Below are 16,732 nucleotides of genomic sequence, written 5' to 3' on the forward strand. Positions count from 1 at the left end.
TCTCTTGGCTTGCCTTGGATTTACAAGATATAAGGCAACTTTCAACTGGATACAAATAAAGTAGCATTGAATTGATGGTAAAATGCTTTATTTCAAAATGAAAAATCATGGAATCATAGATTCATTCAGGTTGGAAAAGACCTCTAAGTTCATCTAGTCCAAGCTTTAAACCATACTACGAAGTTCTACATCTGCACATATCTTGAAGACCTCCAGGGATGGTGACTCAACCACTTCCCTGGGCAGCCTTTTCCAATGCTGCACAACCCTTTCAGTGAAGAAACTTCTCCTAATATCCAACCTAAACCTCCCCTGTTGAAACTTGAGGCCATTTCCCCTTGTCTTATCACTTGGTGCTTGGGAGAAGAGCCTAATCCTCACCTCTCTCTAGCCTCCTTTAAGGTAATTGTAAAGTGCAACAAGGTCTCCCCTGAGCCTTCTTATCTCACAGGAAGGAGTCTAGTAAGTCACGTTCACAATTTATATCAGGTTCTTCAGTACTAAATTAAGAAGACCAAAGGCTACCTCTGATTGAGCATGGCAAGAGTAAGACACAGTATAACTGGGAGACTCCCATCTGTGGGGAGTCAGAGTGGTGCAAGGAGGGGAAGCTGAGACATGGTGCAAGGAGTTTGAAACCTTCTTCAGCTTCTATTGGTTGTGCGTGATAAATGACTACAAATGATTATCCCTTACCTTTTCCACCCCCACCACATAGGAATTAAAGCCACCCAATATACACTATGTGAAACCTGTCCTGATAAAGTGAATACCATTCTCCCCCCAAACAGGTGGGAAGGAGTATCAGGAGGTTTTCATTACTCACTGAGCGATAGATGAATGGGTGCTCCCTGAGCCAGATTCAGCCTTCTCCTTTTTCACTCAGTAGCATCAGTGTTTAAAAATGAAACCTATGTTAAAGGAGGTAGATGACTAAGGCTGCCAAATGAAACACTCATGCCAGGAAATAGGGCTGAGTTAATGCATTTATTGTATATATACATTATTATTTTATTCTTGATTACATTATTACATATCATCTTTTTAAGAGGATCCATGCCTGATTTAGTGAGTTTGATGGGCTACGCTCATGTAATATACTAAGCAATGTTCAGCTGTATTCTCCTTGTTCAACATGTGGCTGGGTACCTTATTTACTGCATTCCCTTCTGAAATTAGGAATATTAATTTCCTCACGGGCTTTGCTGTAGTGCTTATGGTAGCTTTAGAAACTAATATTTATATTTGTCAAACTGCTGTGAAATAAATTGGATTTATTTCCATTTAGAGATGAGGAACCAGAGCCTGGACAGAATAAACTCTAATCTGATGTGCCTGATTTGAAGTATCTAAGACCTGATTTTTAAGAGTTTTGCATTGTATGGTATAACATATTCTAGCACAGCTCCCCTATACTTTGGTTACAGCTGAAAGAGCTCAGCACTTTTCTAAACCACATGATATTCTTCAGCAAAAGAGGAAGACAGCTCTCTCTCAAAGAGTGAATGATTTGGTCAACTTTTGAAAAAAATCCATTCTAGAAACTTATGGGACGAGCCCAGTTCCCCAGGTCAATGTCTGCCTTGAAGAAGAAATTAATTCTGCAATCCACTGTGTCATTTATTACCCATTTTCAGCCTCTGTGGTGACTGATATTGGTAAGAATTGTGCAACTGAGGTTTTCTTTACTGTACAGTATTGATGCAGCTCCAGAGGAGACCAGTGCCATCTTTAAGGGAAAGAATAATGTATAACTGAAGTCTGTAGCGAAGCACATATAAATCTAATTCTAAGTACTTGAAAACTGAGTTTTGTGGTAGTTATTGCTGGATAATGGTATACCAGTTCATGGTACCGTATTTCCATTATCCTGCCACGGGGCAGGTCAAACTAGATGATCTTTAAGGTCCCTTCCAACCCAAGCTGTTCTATGATTCTAACAAGAGTTGCAGGTTCCTCCTTCACAAAAATAACTGATTTCCAAGAATAGGTTCCAAAACCCATTTAAAATATACTAGAGAAAATAGTCCTGAAAGCTTATCTTGGTACTTCAGTGCAAGGTTTCTTCTGCTATAGTATCTGAGTTCTTCACATCAGAACTGGACTCTGCTGATGTTCACATTCAGGGTTAGTCTGTGTATAGTTTTATTCATCACTTATTCCACCCTATATATGTTCAAGAATATTTTTGTTCTGCTTGTCCAGGATTTCCATTTTATGATAGTTCTAATGCTGAGGAAAGACCCCAAGACTACTGCTTATGTGCCAAATATTTGCTTAGTGCAAAACAGGACCTTTCATCAATATCAGCCCCTTTCTCTGGAATCAAGTCTGTTTATCTAAAAGGTTTTGATACAAATTATAGACTTGTGTGTGTGTACATGCATAAAAGTTAAATTCCATAGATATAAGGTAGAATGTGTGTGCACCCACTGTCCATTGTAAAAGTTTGTTGTTTTTTTTCTTCTCTTTGAAGTTTGAAGTAATTCTACCATGTGTTAGAGACAGGCAGTTCACACTTAACATATGAAGAAACTGCATAAAAAGAGCGTAATCACATCTCAGCAGCTGTTAGGTGTTGTAGGGACATCTGAGGGCAATGACCCTTCGACATAAAGGACAGAAATTAAAGCAGGTAAAGAAGCCTGTGGAGAACCACAGGGAGGGCAGCACATGATAATTAAGCCAGCACAATACCTGCCAGCATGAAGTCGATTGGTCAATATTTTTGAACATGGTTGGTCTGGCACTGTGAATTCAGATCAGATCAGTGTTCTGGATCACACGGCAAGTACCAGGAACCCAAAAACTGGATTTGCATTTCATGAAGGCATGGATGAGGATTTTATCTTGTGATTGTTACCACACTAACACTAACGTGTATCACTGGTTTTGCATCTTAATAGTAACTAGCATACCGATTCATGGTGCAGCAGTCCTAGCAAACCACTGACCCTACAGTCATATCTCAACAGCCATGTTATGATCCCCCTCAGCAGGAACCCTGCCACCATGTCCCAAACTATTTTCCAGTTATTCATCAGTTAGGAAATTAAAAAAAAAAAAAAAAAAGCTTAAAAAAAGCTCACAAAAAACCTTATAGGATGTTACAAGGATCATTATGTTTGGACTGCTTTGCGCACGTTTTGCAGATTCCAGAACCTGAACTGAACCTGGCCTGCCAGCTACTTCTCTCAAGGAGCAAGGTGGAGTACTGCTACGGCCTGCAGTTATGACATGGGATGAAAGATATCCTCTTGGGCTAGCCTCTCTTAAACAAGGCCACCTAGAGCTAGTGGCCCAGGACTATGTCCATCCAGCTTTTGAAGGTCTCCAAGGTAGGATACTCCACAACCACTCTGGGCAACCTGTGCCAGTGCTCTGTCACCTGCACACTGAAAAAGTGTTTCCTGACAGAACCTCCTGTGTTCCAGTTTGTGCCTATTGCTTCTCGACCTGTCACTGGGCACCACTGAAAAGAGCCCGGCTCCATCTTTGCACCCTCTCTTCAGGTGTTTATTTACATTGATAAGATCCCCTCAGACTTCTCTAGGCTGAAGAGTCCCAGTTATCTCAGCTTTTCTACATAGGAGAGATGCTTCAGTCCATTTATCATTTCTGTGGCCCTTTGTTGGATTCTCTCCAGTAGCTTCATGTCTCTTTTGTACTGGAGAGACAAGAACTAGACACGGTGTTCCAGATACCGCCTCACCAGCACTGAATAGAGGGGAAAAATCACCTCCCTTGACCCGGAAACAACACTTTGCCTAGTGCAGTCCTGGATACTGTTTGCTTTCTTAGCAGCAAGGGCACATTGCTGACTCATGTTCAACTTGGTGTCAAACAGTATCCCCAGGTCCTTTTCTTTCCAGCTGGGTGGTCCCCAGCATGTACTGGTGCCTGGGGTTCTTCCTCCCCAGGTGTTGGACATTACAATCGTCCTTATTTTACTTCATGGTGTTCCTGTCAGACCATTTCTCCAGCCTGTTGAGGTCCTCCTAAATAGCTGTATGACCTTCTGGTGTATCAGCCACACTTCCCAGTTTTGTCAACAACAAACTTTCTGAGAATACACTCAGCACCATCATCCAGATCACTAATGAAGATTTTAAACATGATTGTTTAAATTTTGAACAATTTTGACCCCTGAGGTACCCCTAGTTTCTGGCCTCTGACTAGACTTTGTGCCACTAGTTACTGTGCTCTGGACGCAACCATTCAGTCAAGCTTCAATCCACCTCACTGCCTGCTCCTCCAGCCCATACTTCATCAACTTCTCTATAAGAATCTGATGGGAGAGGGTGTTGAAAGTGTTACTGAAGTCTAGGTAGACGATATTCATTGCTATCCACTTGTCTACTAGGTCATTCATTTCATTGTAGAAGGTTATTGGGTTGGTCAAGCATGACTTTCCCTGATCCCTGTCTTGTTCTTCATGTGTCTGGAAATGGTTTCCAGAATTAGTGCTCTACCACCTTCCCAAGGATCAAGGTGAGGCTGACTGACCTGCAGTTCCCTAGATTCTTGCCCTTCTTACAAATAGGAGTGGTGTTTGCTTTAGTCTTTGGGCACTTCTCCAAATCTCCATGATCAGTCAAGATTATCAACAGTGGACCAAAAGTTATTGAGAGTTTTGAACAGGCTTTATCAGACTGTAGGCCCTACATGATCACAACTTCATAATTCAATTTAATCACAGTAGCCCTTTATCCCAGTGAAGACAAGGATAAGTATTTGTACTGCTATAACTACTACAGTTCAAAAACTATAGGAGGCCAAATATATATATATATACATATAACAGAAAACAAAAACAAAAAACAAGAATCTTAATGCAGAATCAATGTGACTTTGGACTTTAAATTCCATTGATTTTGAGGTATTTGACATTCTGTCCTGTGCAATTGTGACGACTATAATGCTGATAGTAAGAATAAAAACTGACATTTGTTAAGCTTGAACAGATTTTGTATTTGCTTTTAAAATTGAAAAAATCTTGCTGGTTTTATTAAAATAAATTGATTGTGAAAGGAGTGTTGGAGCAGATTGTTCTCCAGGCCCTGCTGATTCTGTATTTATTATCAATATTTGCTGAAAGTAAAGTAATGCCTGCTGAGCTGTAACCAGAAAGTTACTTAACTGTCCAAGTATTCACAGCTGTTAGGGAAAAAGTTCTAGTTCATTCTAGTCTCTTCAGTTTGCCATGATATTATAGACCTACACCTGTAATGATAAGATTAATGACCATCTTTTGTTAATACTAGTGAGAGATGATTAGATGATACTTGAAAGTTGTTTTATCTCATGATTCTTTGAGTTATCTGAATATATATATATATATTACATTGTAAATCTGGGTTATCTTATTCTCTTTCTGTGACATTTGTTGTTTATTATGATAATAAGAACAAACTTTTTTTCTCAGTATTTTGGATATTGTCATTCTGTCTTCATACTGAAAATAAGAAAACAAAAATCTTAGCTATTTTGTCAAAAATCTTCATGAAGATCCAGGTCAGGCATATATAGCTATCCAAAGGAGCTGTGGCAGTGAATCTTCTAGCAGCATCACACATGATGAGTGATTGCATCCAATCTCAGTCATCATTTCCATTCTCTCTGTGACTGACTGTTGCAGCATCCTAATCAAGGATTTTTGAATTTTCTAGAAACTTTGCTCTTGCCACTGCTCCTTAATCTTTTCTATAGACAAGATGGTGCTGGAAAGAGATGTGTGTACTTTATGTGAGAAAGAACAAAGAGGTCAAAAAACATGGTTTAGAGAAAGGAGAGCAATTACTTATTTACAGCAAATTATCCCAGCAGTGAAAAAATATATTTAACACTGTGTGACAGTTCCATAACAAGTAGAATGTAGGTAAACATATAAATGAAAATATGGAGATTTTTCCAAGAAACAAGTTTGCAATATGATGTTTTGCATTCAATTCTTAGTGCCTCCACTGGTAGGCAAGTATGAATTTGTCTCTATGCTTTCTAAGTACTCTCCTCCATGTCACCTAAAGATCAAATGTAATACAGCAAATGCAAGGTTATTTTTATGCAAAACCCCTTGAATTCTTTTTACAAGGTTTTATTGGACTTGTTCAGAGAATTTTGATGATTCTCAGCTATTCAGAAATGCCATTATGCAAATTTTAGCCACTGTTATGAAAAGTAATACCAAAAACTTGTTCTTTATAATCTGTTGGGAAATTTGTTTAAAATGTTAGTATCCAGTCAGCAAATATAAACTTTACATTTGATTAAGCTGTCTAATCTCACAAAATAAATAGTGAAGAGTCAAAGAAAAGTCATAAAACCATCAGGTCACAAAGCCATAAAAATTACAAATATATTATCGGAAATGTTTCATAATTACTTAAAGAGCAGATAGATGGTATGCACTACTAATACGTTTTCTTTCCTGTGGATAAAACCATCACATTTACTGATGAAACTCAAAGAAGTGTTATGAGTTTCATGACAGACACTGAGAGTAAGTAGTACTTTACTTAAAAAATAAGAAGTTAAGTGGAATTGCAAGCCTGAACAGCTTTCTCAGTAGGAGCTGGGGTACCAGAATCTGGCCTTTCATGAATTAGGGTCAGGTCAAGCCTCCCACTGACCTCAGTGAGAGTTTTGCCATTCTTTTCAGTGGAAGTAGGACCAGGATATCAATGCTTTAAAGTGGTTCAATAGCAAGTATTATTGAAATGCAAATACCTGTGTTCTCTTAATCTGCACTTCCCATCTCCCCATTCAGTGTTGTTTGTAGAGAGTGTTATTATGGACTGCTACTCTGGGACCTGTGTTAAAGATTTTTGTATAATTATCAGAGAAGTATCCTGAAGTGCAGAGGAACACAACTATTAATTTTGTAACAAAAATTCCATGCAAATCTAGTGAGTCTGGCTTGAAGAGCAGTCAGCTATCACAAAGTCTGAATGAAAATGAAGTTATCTGTGCCACTGAGTGCAGCACATTCACTTAATACCTAGTGTGAAGTGACCTGGTCAATGTCATAAAAAATATCTGTCAGGTATCCAATTGCCTGGAGTCACTACCTGTAATGGTTTCAAGTAACACTTAAAATTACTACAGCTGAAAAAGACTTGCATAGGTAAAACAGAAGCTGACTTCATTTATTTGATGTAACTCACTTCTAGCTCAGTTTCATTCCTTGCGGATTAAATGCCACCAACACAAATGAGTGGATAAACCAGTAAAGACTCCATTTTGCTAGCATTAAACCATGCCTCTCTCCTTTTCCTGTCATAACCTCACCTACAAGTTCTCTTCCCATTAAAAATACCTGGCTTTCTCTTCCTCCTCCCCAGCGATATTAATTAGAATACCAAACAAGTTGCACTGGGAAGTAGGTACATCCTGTTTAACTTGCTTGAGATCTTGAAAAGCAGTCTAGAGCTCTCAGCTGCAGCCAGCAGGACGGCATGCATATGTCTTCTAGGCTCAGGCAGAAGCGTACACACAGTCACACTGTTGGTTGCTTGCCCAGCCGGGAAATACATCTTCTGACTGGTGGCTTCGAGGCAATGCATTGACTCTCAGCCTCCAAAGGGGAGAGATGTCAGCATCACTCTAGTTGGGAACAGACCAAAGGAAGTATTTTTGAGATATGTGTTATACAGGCACAAGTCAGCTATTTCACACTACTCAAGTCAAAAGAAGAAGGAAGCAACAAAAAAATAAAATAAAAATTTAAAATATAATTTCAACCACTTCATGATGTGGTGGCTGTAAACAACAGATGAATATATTAGATTAAACTTTACTTTTTCTGCTTACTAGATATCAAGTCGTTGGCATCACTTGGACATAAGAGAAACTGTTGACCAAGTTACAGTCTGCTGCTATTGCATATAGCAATTATTACAAATTTAGCATTAGTGGCTGGTATGCACTAAGCTAATTAAAAAGACAATTGGATTGTGATTAAAACACTAATAAGACCTCTTATTTCCCTATCAGTAATATTCTAATTGGAAAGGACACACAGCAGGTCACCTTGCTACCTGCCCATTTTGCAGAGACTATAGCTTGCATCCTCATTATAATTCGAAGGACACAGGCTTGATTACTCTCCCATAACTACTGGCATTTTTTTAGTTTCTAACCTACTTTCTGGAATGGCTTTGGCCCTTGTCTCACAATGTCCAAGATAAAATTTGGTAAGCAGCATGGCCAATGATCTGATAGGCTGCTGCCAGTAAATTGTATGGTTGAGGCTACCATGTCCTACAGTGACACGGAGCCAGAGAAAGCCAAACAGAAAGCATGCAAATCATGAGCTCAACATTTATTCTTGAGAACAGAGCATGGTCCCCAAACGGTTTCACTTACTAGGCTAGATTTAGGGTATGAGTTTCCACTGTAATGAGACGTAATTCTCATTAGAACAGCTCTTGGTTTTGCAACACCAATACACGTAGACAAAGAAGGAGACATAGAACTAGGAAGAGCCTCTGTAGGGCTCTTTAAGAGAATGTTTGTGCTACTTATAGTGTCTTTTTATACTTTTGGCCACAAGTCAGTTGGATTTTGTGCATCTGGAGAGGACTCTAAGTGCATGAAAGCAGTGGAATTAGTCTAGAGGATGCAAAAAGATCCTGAATGGCCCTGGGTCATAGTGAAATTCATAAAGCAGATGATGTCTCATATGCTTCAGTTCAGCACATATTATTAAACTCGAATAAATGTCAAGGGACCTTTGGGTGGCATTGAGCTATAGGGGAGAGGTTAGAGATAAGTCTTCTTCACAAAACAGCAAGATGAGTAATGTATGAACAAAAGTGTGATTTTTCTCCCAAGCTCTCATTCTTCCAGCTGATCTACACATATATCTATGCTTGCACCTAAGAGTTATAGAGTAACATCTTTCCCCACCGCTGGTTTTTGACCCTAGTTGCAGTCATTTTCCCCAGTAGCACAATTCTTCCTAACATCCATCATAGGTCTGTAAGTCTGAGAAGGTTGCTACTTCCGCTCTTATTAAAATATTTCTTGCAAGCCCTGTAAGCACCTGTGCTTGTCTTGGAGAACTCCCCATTGAGTAATTTTGCTAAGCAGGCTTAGTCCTTCTTAGTTTCTGAGATCTGGCATGATCACAGTTGAGGTGATGTGGCACCTAGCCAAGAGAACAAAGCAACTGCATCTTGGATATATGAAGGTGTTCATTTTATATTAAAAAAAAAAAAAAAAAAGTGAACTAATAAAGGAGACCTTGGGGAGGAGGTTCTTTTCAACAGTTTTTCCTCTTTATAATTAACTACATTTTGTTCACCATTTTGAGGGGATTTATTTTAAAATTCAGTTGAAACTCTGTTGTACAGAAGTCTGTGTCATCTGAATTCCAGTCTTTGTTAGGGATGGATTAAGTTGTGGAGACTCTGACCTTGTGATACTACCATGTTTCTGCTAAACAAAGTCCAGAGTGCCAAACAAAGATGTAACAAGTAGTTACGAAATGGCATGGCTATTACACATGCTTTTGATTCTCATTGTCTGGTGTTTATTTTGGGATAATTCTGTTTTGAGAGTGGAAAAACAGCAGACTGTAAATAAAAAGGAGGTCTGCAATAAATACATTATGCTACTCAGTTCTCAGAGGGCCAGTGGAAGGCTCCCAAGTGAGCGCCTAGGAGATAGGAAAATTATTTTCAAAAATAAAGAAGAGGGTAAGGATCTTGTGGGACACCATGACAAGTCAGAAAAAGAATGAGATTCACCCACTTGCGCAAAGCCTGAGTAATTTACTATTGCAGCTCACAGCCGGTGTTGTTCCCCTCCTACGTAAGGCTTCTAGGTCACTGCCTCCGGTGTCGTTCCACACCACACATCTCCACTCCCTCCTCTCCTCCCTTCTCCTGGATAGTGGGAGAATTTCTATTGCAGCTTCCAGGAGATATTGAGTTAGCCAGTACTGTATTTCTGCTCCTGACTTCTCTCCTATATTGCCCCACCCTTGAAACCAGATGATAGGAAAGGGAAGAAGACGGAAGCGAACGAGGCTGACTTGCCAAATGTAAATTTTACCTTTGACAGATCAGACTGAAGGTCAAATGAATCCAAGGACCTTAAGAGCATTACAATAATCAAAACTCATATTCCAAGGGATACTAATGCCATTTTAAGACAAAACTTTTGTTAGGGGTGCTGGTTGAGTCCTAAGTTCCAGAAAATATCATCTAAACTATCATCTACTTGCATTTTTATAGCTCTATAAATCTTTAAGGCCAAATTCTACTATTCCACGCATCTAGGACTCCATTAACTCCACCGCGAGTTGCACTCACATATCAGAGGGTAAAATCTAGACTTGTATTCTAGATAGCAATAGGAAAAAGGGGAGGCCTTCCACTTCTAAAAACATTTACTGTATCCTAGCAATGTGCGGCGATGCTATGCAAGTCTGACAATAGACAAATGGCTTTGAAAGATATTAAACCTTACAGAAATACTGTAGGAGGACAATATGATATTCTTTGGGAGTCTGTAGGTAATGCCAGTTCTGAATATTGTCTTGAATCTCGTCAGAAAAGAGCTAAGGAAGAAATTTCTTAAACACTTGTACTCCAATTGATATAGAGCTCATAAAAATGTGATTCTCCAGAAATAAAAACAAACAGGGAAATTAGGAGAAATAAACATTTTGTTCTTAAGGTTTTGCAACTCTGAAAAAATAAATTATTCCTTTTTTTTTTTTTTTTTTGGTAGGCTGCCTTTTAAAACCTTAGCTTGTGATTGTTGCTTCTCAGCTTAGAGCTTAAGGGATGTTAGTGATGTTAAACTTCAAAGTAACTAATAGACTCTGTACTTAAGCAAATAAATATTAATCGTCTGTTCTAATTCTCCCAGATAAGAAATTAAAACAAAGGGAATAAATGTTTTGAGTGACCAACTTTGTGATTTTGTTAGCTGCAAAGTAGAGCTAATGAGGAAAAAAAAAAATCAGAATTTAAACTTCCCCGGAAGGAGACATAATTGTTATTTACAAAGGCACAGTTAAGGCTGTACATGCAGTGTGACACTATCTATGGGGCCAAAATGACTCCTGAATAGGTTGCATAATTACCGGAGGAGGACAGATAGGTGGGAGTTTGGAGAAGTGGAGAAGACAAATAATTTAGAAACTTACAGAAAGCTGCTGGTTTCTATAAGCTCAAGTTCTTTCAATGATCTGTAAATATGGATAGAGAACAGAGGAAAAGGAAATTTCACTGGTGAAATATTTCTAATTAAGATTATCGTGGAAATCTCAAACAATTTTCTTTCCATCTTCCAAAATGCCATAAGATGCGTTCCTAGTCTTCATGACAAGTTTCTGCCTCTTCATCAACTCAGCTTCCTGCTTCCTGTCCATAACAGTACTATTTGGTCTGTATTTATTATTACACATTAATGATGTACCAAAGTCTTTAAAATGAAGTATCTCCCAAAGGATGTGCTAAGGGATATGAAACAGAATTTGGGAAATATCATAGAAAGAAAGACTAATTTATAGTCAGACCAAAATAAATTACAGAATCACAGAATCACAGAATCATCTAGGCTGGAAGAGACCTCCAAGATCACCTATTCCAATCCCTGAAATGCAGCATCTTGTTAAATCTTTATATTTTGTTCACTTGCTCATTACTTGAAAGCACCACAGTCTGGAGTTCAGACATAGAGATGAAGGGAAGGAACAGAATTTCCAGAGGAATTGCAGTCCATGCAACTGTGGTGGCAGGATGTCCTGATCAATCATTTGAGAAGACACTATGTGACTTTTGAAACAACCACTTCTCATGTTCCTTTTGGACAGTGGGGCAATTGTAAATTAACTTTGATGGGTATGGTTGAGGTTGAGAGAGGAACCTGAGAGTTGTTTTGTTGTTGTTGTTGTTTGTTTGCAGAGATCAGAAACAAATGCAGTCCAAATTTTTGGAAAGGATCAGATGCAGATTTTTTTTTTTTTAAAGGGCAACTGTCCTTTTATTAATAAAACAAACGAACGAACAAACAAACAAACAAACAAACCTCTCATATCCAAATGTCCTAATATAATGAGCAAGCTCAAATGTGTACTTAAAAGCAAATAGAGGTACAGCATTCAAAGCTTATTCCTTCTAAAATCACTTGGGAGAGAATTTTATGGAATCCTTGAAGCCGTTGTTCCTCTAGGTGAAGTACATTTGAATTCATGAAGAGGACAGAAAGGCATGGCTCTTTATTTATAAAAACAGCAGATATTTTTATATCTACTAAATGTCTGTTTTGGAGTGACTGTGGTTTGAGCCCTATTTCATGACATGCTCCCTGCTGCCTTCTTCTGCAACAAACAAGATATCTGGGACCATTTTCTAATTGCGCTGTTTTCTCTCTTATGCTCTTACCAATGAATTGGGTCATTCTCTGTTCCCAGTGTTTTTGTGGCAATTCTTTCCTTTAGAGACCTCCAGAAATATGTATTTAATGTACTTATGAATGTTCTTCATTGGCAAAAAATGCAGGCTAAACCCAAAACCAACACTAGCACATCTGGGATACCTAAATATTCTCGTATCTCTTTCCAGAACAGCTACATAATAATTAAATATCTAGCTGATATCATACCCAATATGCGTTGCTGTTTTATCAGATATTTAATAACAGGAAAAAAAATAAAAATAGCAATGACAAGCTCTACTTTACATGATAACTACAGAATGCATCATACAAAATAAGACATTATTAGATCTTACTGCTAGTTAAAATAACATACACACTTCTGTGGTGATGAAGTCACTATAGTGATAGCAATGGAGTCCAAATAACTGGGTTCTGTGAATTCCCCTGGAAGCTCTAGTGTCAATACAGCTATTCCTGGAAGTAGCTATGATGGAGGTGGATGGGCTGTCTGAGGGGTGATCTTTTCTCCATCCAGTGACTAAGGGGCATGTGCTAAATCTGACAATACTGAGACAAGAAGTGCAGTCTCTTTTGCCCTCATATTTCTCACTTAATTTTGTCTCATAACCCATTTCTAAGTTGCTGTTTGTCACAGATAGTCTAACTGTAATCATCCTTATTGACTGAAAAAGATCACTTGGTCAAGCCAGATCCCTTAACTTCTGCTTCTGCTTTGTTTTTCCTGATACTGGTTACCTGCAGTAGTTCCACCACTGTGCTTTGTCCATTTGCAGCAGACATAGTACCCTGCAATGCCCCCTGTCTCTGGACAGTAGTTACTCAGTCTCATCACAGTTCTGCCACTTCCTTTTTATGTAAATCTGACGGGTCTCCATCTGCCACCCATGAAATTGTGTTAATTCAATTTGCTTCACACACTACTGCTGGTCAGGGCCTAATTCCCCAGGTGTTTTTGTACTGGTGCTTTATTTCAGATCACGGTAAGCCTCTGAAGTGGACTTCTTCATCCTCCCCAGTTATGGCCTATGGGTCCATTCCTACTCTATGACAATATATGCTAATGTAGGCATTGACATTATTATAACTGGTTGTGGCCTTGTAATCCTTGGATGAACAAAGCAGCAAAAGTATGAATTTTTGTGTGTGTTTCAGAGAATAAATACAACCTTTGTGTTTTAACCCCAAATTTTGGCTTTCTTTCATGGTACTATTTTAGTGGGAGATTCCATAGTTTATATAAGAAAGTTTACCTTAGAAGATCTAATAGCAAATGGAACCTGCTTCTGCACTTATGTAAATAAAATCTATTCATGCTGAGCTTTTTCTGGTCCAGGGACATTAACCAGCAATGTTTATTTTTTTATAGCTGGCAAATTTCCCCGAAATTTTCATTTTGAATAGATACAGAAGGTTAACACCAGTAGTTTATTTTGATACTAACTCTATACACATCCTTGGATACTAAGCCACGCTTTGGGGTGACAGTAAAGTTAGTTTTATAGACTTTGTACTTGAAAACAATACTCCCCTTGCCCCACCATATGTCTGACATGGAAATGCCAACAAAAGAAGAACCCTCTTATACATCATTTTTTGTAGCACTTCTCTGTTTTACAGCATGCCATTTTTACTGACTTTACCTCATGCTTGATTACTATTCCAACACCATATCCTTCACTCTGATATAATACTGATTATCTCTGTGGTGTTACTTACGATATAGTCAGATAGATGAGAATCTGGCCTAGAGAGTTAATGATTTTTATTGTTTGCTCAAGTCTTTAGTTTCTCCTTTGTCCTGTACAAACTTATTCTTCCTGCATACCATGGCTACTGACAACTTTATAGAAACCCCTGGCTTTCTGAGTAGTGAACAGATATCACTCAGTTCTGTGTGCATGTTTTTATGTGCCGCTGAGTTAGGTTTCCTCTATGCTGTAGGAATATTTTTCACTAACTTGTGAGTTGGATCTGAGCACTGTCACATCAAGGTGAAGGTTTTAGTGCTATTTTTAGGATGGCATTTTATGCTTGGCCAGAGCAAGTACATTCTTCTTTTGTTCATGTTTTAATTAAATAGCCTTTAAGACAAGTGAGCAGGAACACTCAACCCAGAGCAATACATTTTGCTGCTCCAAGAGGGAGCAGTGATAATGCATAGCATTTATTAAATACTTTGCTCTTCTCAATCTGTTTGAGACAGATGGCAATATGATATTATAATAACAGAGGTGGGATAAACCATAAAGAAACAAAGTATTGCTAATCCTAAAACTAACCAGCAAGATAAACTGTAATCACAGTGTTAGATGTAATATTACGCTAAGCAGTGATCAAACAAAATACGAGGGAAGGAAAGGAAAACATATTAAGGCACCGTTGTTGTCAGATATACTTAACTAGTGGTTATCATACACACCCCTAAAAATTCACCCTGATATTTGTTAGCATTGGTCCCAAAATAATGAAAGTGACTACTGAATCCTTGAAACAGGAATCCCCTTACCATTCCAATGTTGCAGCTGCAAGTTTCCTTCTATTGACTGAGTAAATATAATCTGTCCTCTTCTAGGGGAATCATTAGTAAGGACTGGAAAATACAGATTGTTTCTCATGTCACTGTATTACCTCCAGTCTTTGTTAGTTCCAGTTTTCAGCGTGCGTTGCAGAAACCTTTCTCCTTGCGAGATGTATCAAACCATAGTCATTGAACACAAACACTCGTTAACAGGAACAGGCAGGCACATGCATATTGCAACACTAAATGAACTAGCCAAAAGCAACCACTGAACAATTAATGTGTATTTTCAGGAAAATAAGGATTACCAGGGAAGATACCAGGGTGAGATACCAAGAAAATGTCTGTTGTAGCACCTATCTGTAAAAAAATGGGGGCCTAAACTGTAGACGCCTAGAAAGATAATCCTGCTACCAAACAGATTCTACAATTTTATAGTCTATAATCAGTTTATGAACACTTTAAGCATTCCAAGGTGATAAAAAACTGCTGCACAGATTTGTAAAAAATAAGTTCATCTCATTTCTTTTTGACGGAGTAATTGGCCTATAGGATAAGAATGGAGCATTAAAGTTTCTAGATCTTGATTTTAAGAAGGCTTTTCATGCAGTCCTACATGCTTTTCTCAAAAGTAAACTGGGCAAATACATTGTAGATGAGTTCACTGTGACATACATACAGAATAGATGTTAATTCTTGGTCTAGTTCTACTCAATATTTCTAGAAGAAACTTGGGAGGTGAAGCAGTACATCTTCAAGTTATACAAGCAGATCACAGATAGGAAGTGCTAGCACTTTGGGGGACTGTATTAAAGCATGGAGAGATGATCTGAAGTACTATGAATTCAGACAAACGGACAAGTGAGACTTGCTACACTAGGGAGAGAGAACTGCATGGATGCAAAATGGGAAATATTTACGTGGGATTTACGATGTTGCTCTGCAACAATTAAAACATCAGCATTTTATCAACATTATTCTCATCCTACATCCAAAAATAGCACTAGGAGGAAAATTAACTCTATCCTAGCCAAAACCAGGACAGTCCTGAACTGGGGAAAGAATAAACCCATGCACCAGTACAGGCTGGGGGCTGACCTGCTGAAAAGCAGCTCTGCGGAGAAGGACCTGAGGGTCCTGGTGGATGATAAGCTGACCAACAATGCACACTTGTAGCCAAGAAGGCCAATGGTATCCTGGCCTGCATTAAGAAGAATGTTGCCAGTAGGTCAAGAGAGGTTACCCTCCTCCTCTACTCAGCCCTGGTAAGGCCTCATCTGGAATACTCTGTCCAGTTCTGGGTATCCCCAGTACAAGAGGGACATGGAGCTCCTGGAGCGAATCCAGCAGAGGGCTATGAAGATGATTAGGGGACTGGAGCATCTCTCATATAAGGAAAGGCTGAGGGAACTGGACCTGTTCAGCCTGGAGAAGAGAAGGCTCAGGACATATCAATGTATATAAATACCTGAAGGGAGGATGTCAAGAGGATGGGGCCAGACTCTTCTCAGTGGTGCACGACAGGATGAGAGACAACGGGCACAATCCGAAACACAGGAAGATCCATCTGAACATGAGGAAAATTTTCTTTACTATGAGGATGACTGAACATTGGAACAGGTTGCCCAGAGAGGTGGTGGAGTCTCCTTCCTTGGAGATATTCAAAAGCCATCTGGCCACAATCTTGGGTAATGTGCTCTAGGGGACCCTGCTTGAGCAGGGAGGTTGGACTAGATGATCTCTAGAGGTCCCTTCCAACCTCAACCATTCTGTGATTCTGTGATGATTCTGTGATAAAGG

This window comes from Anser anser (assembly GCF_964211835.1).
Source record: "Anser anser genome assembly, chromosome: 3".
NCBI classification, from domain to species: domain Eukaryota; kingdom Metazoa; phylum Chordata; class Aves; order Anseriformes; family Anatidae; genus Anser; species Anser anser.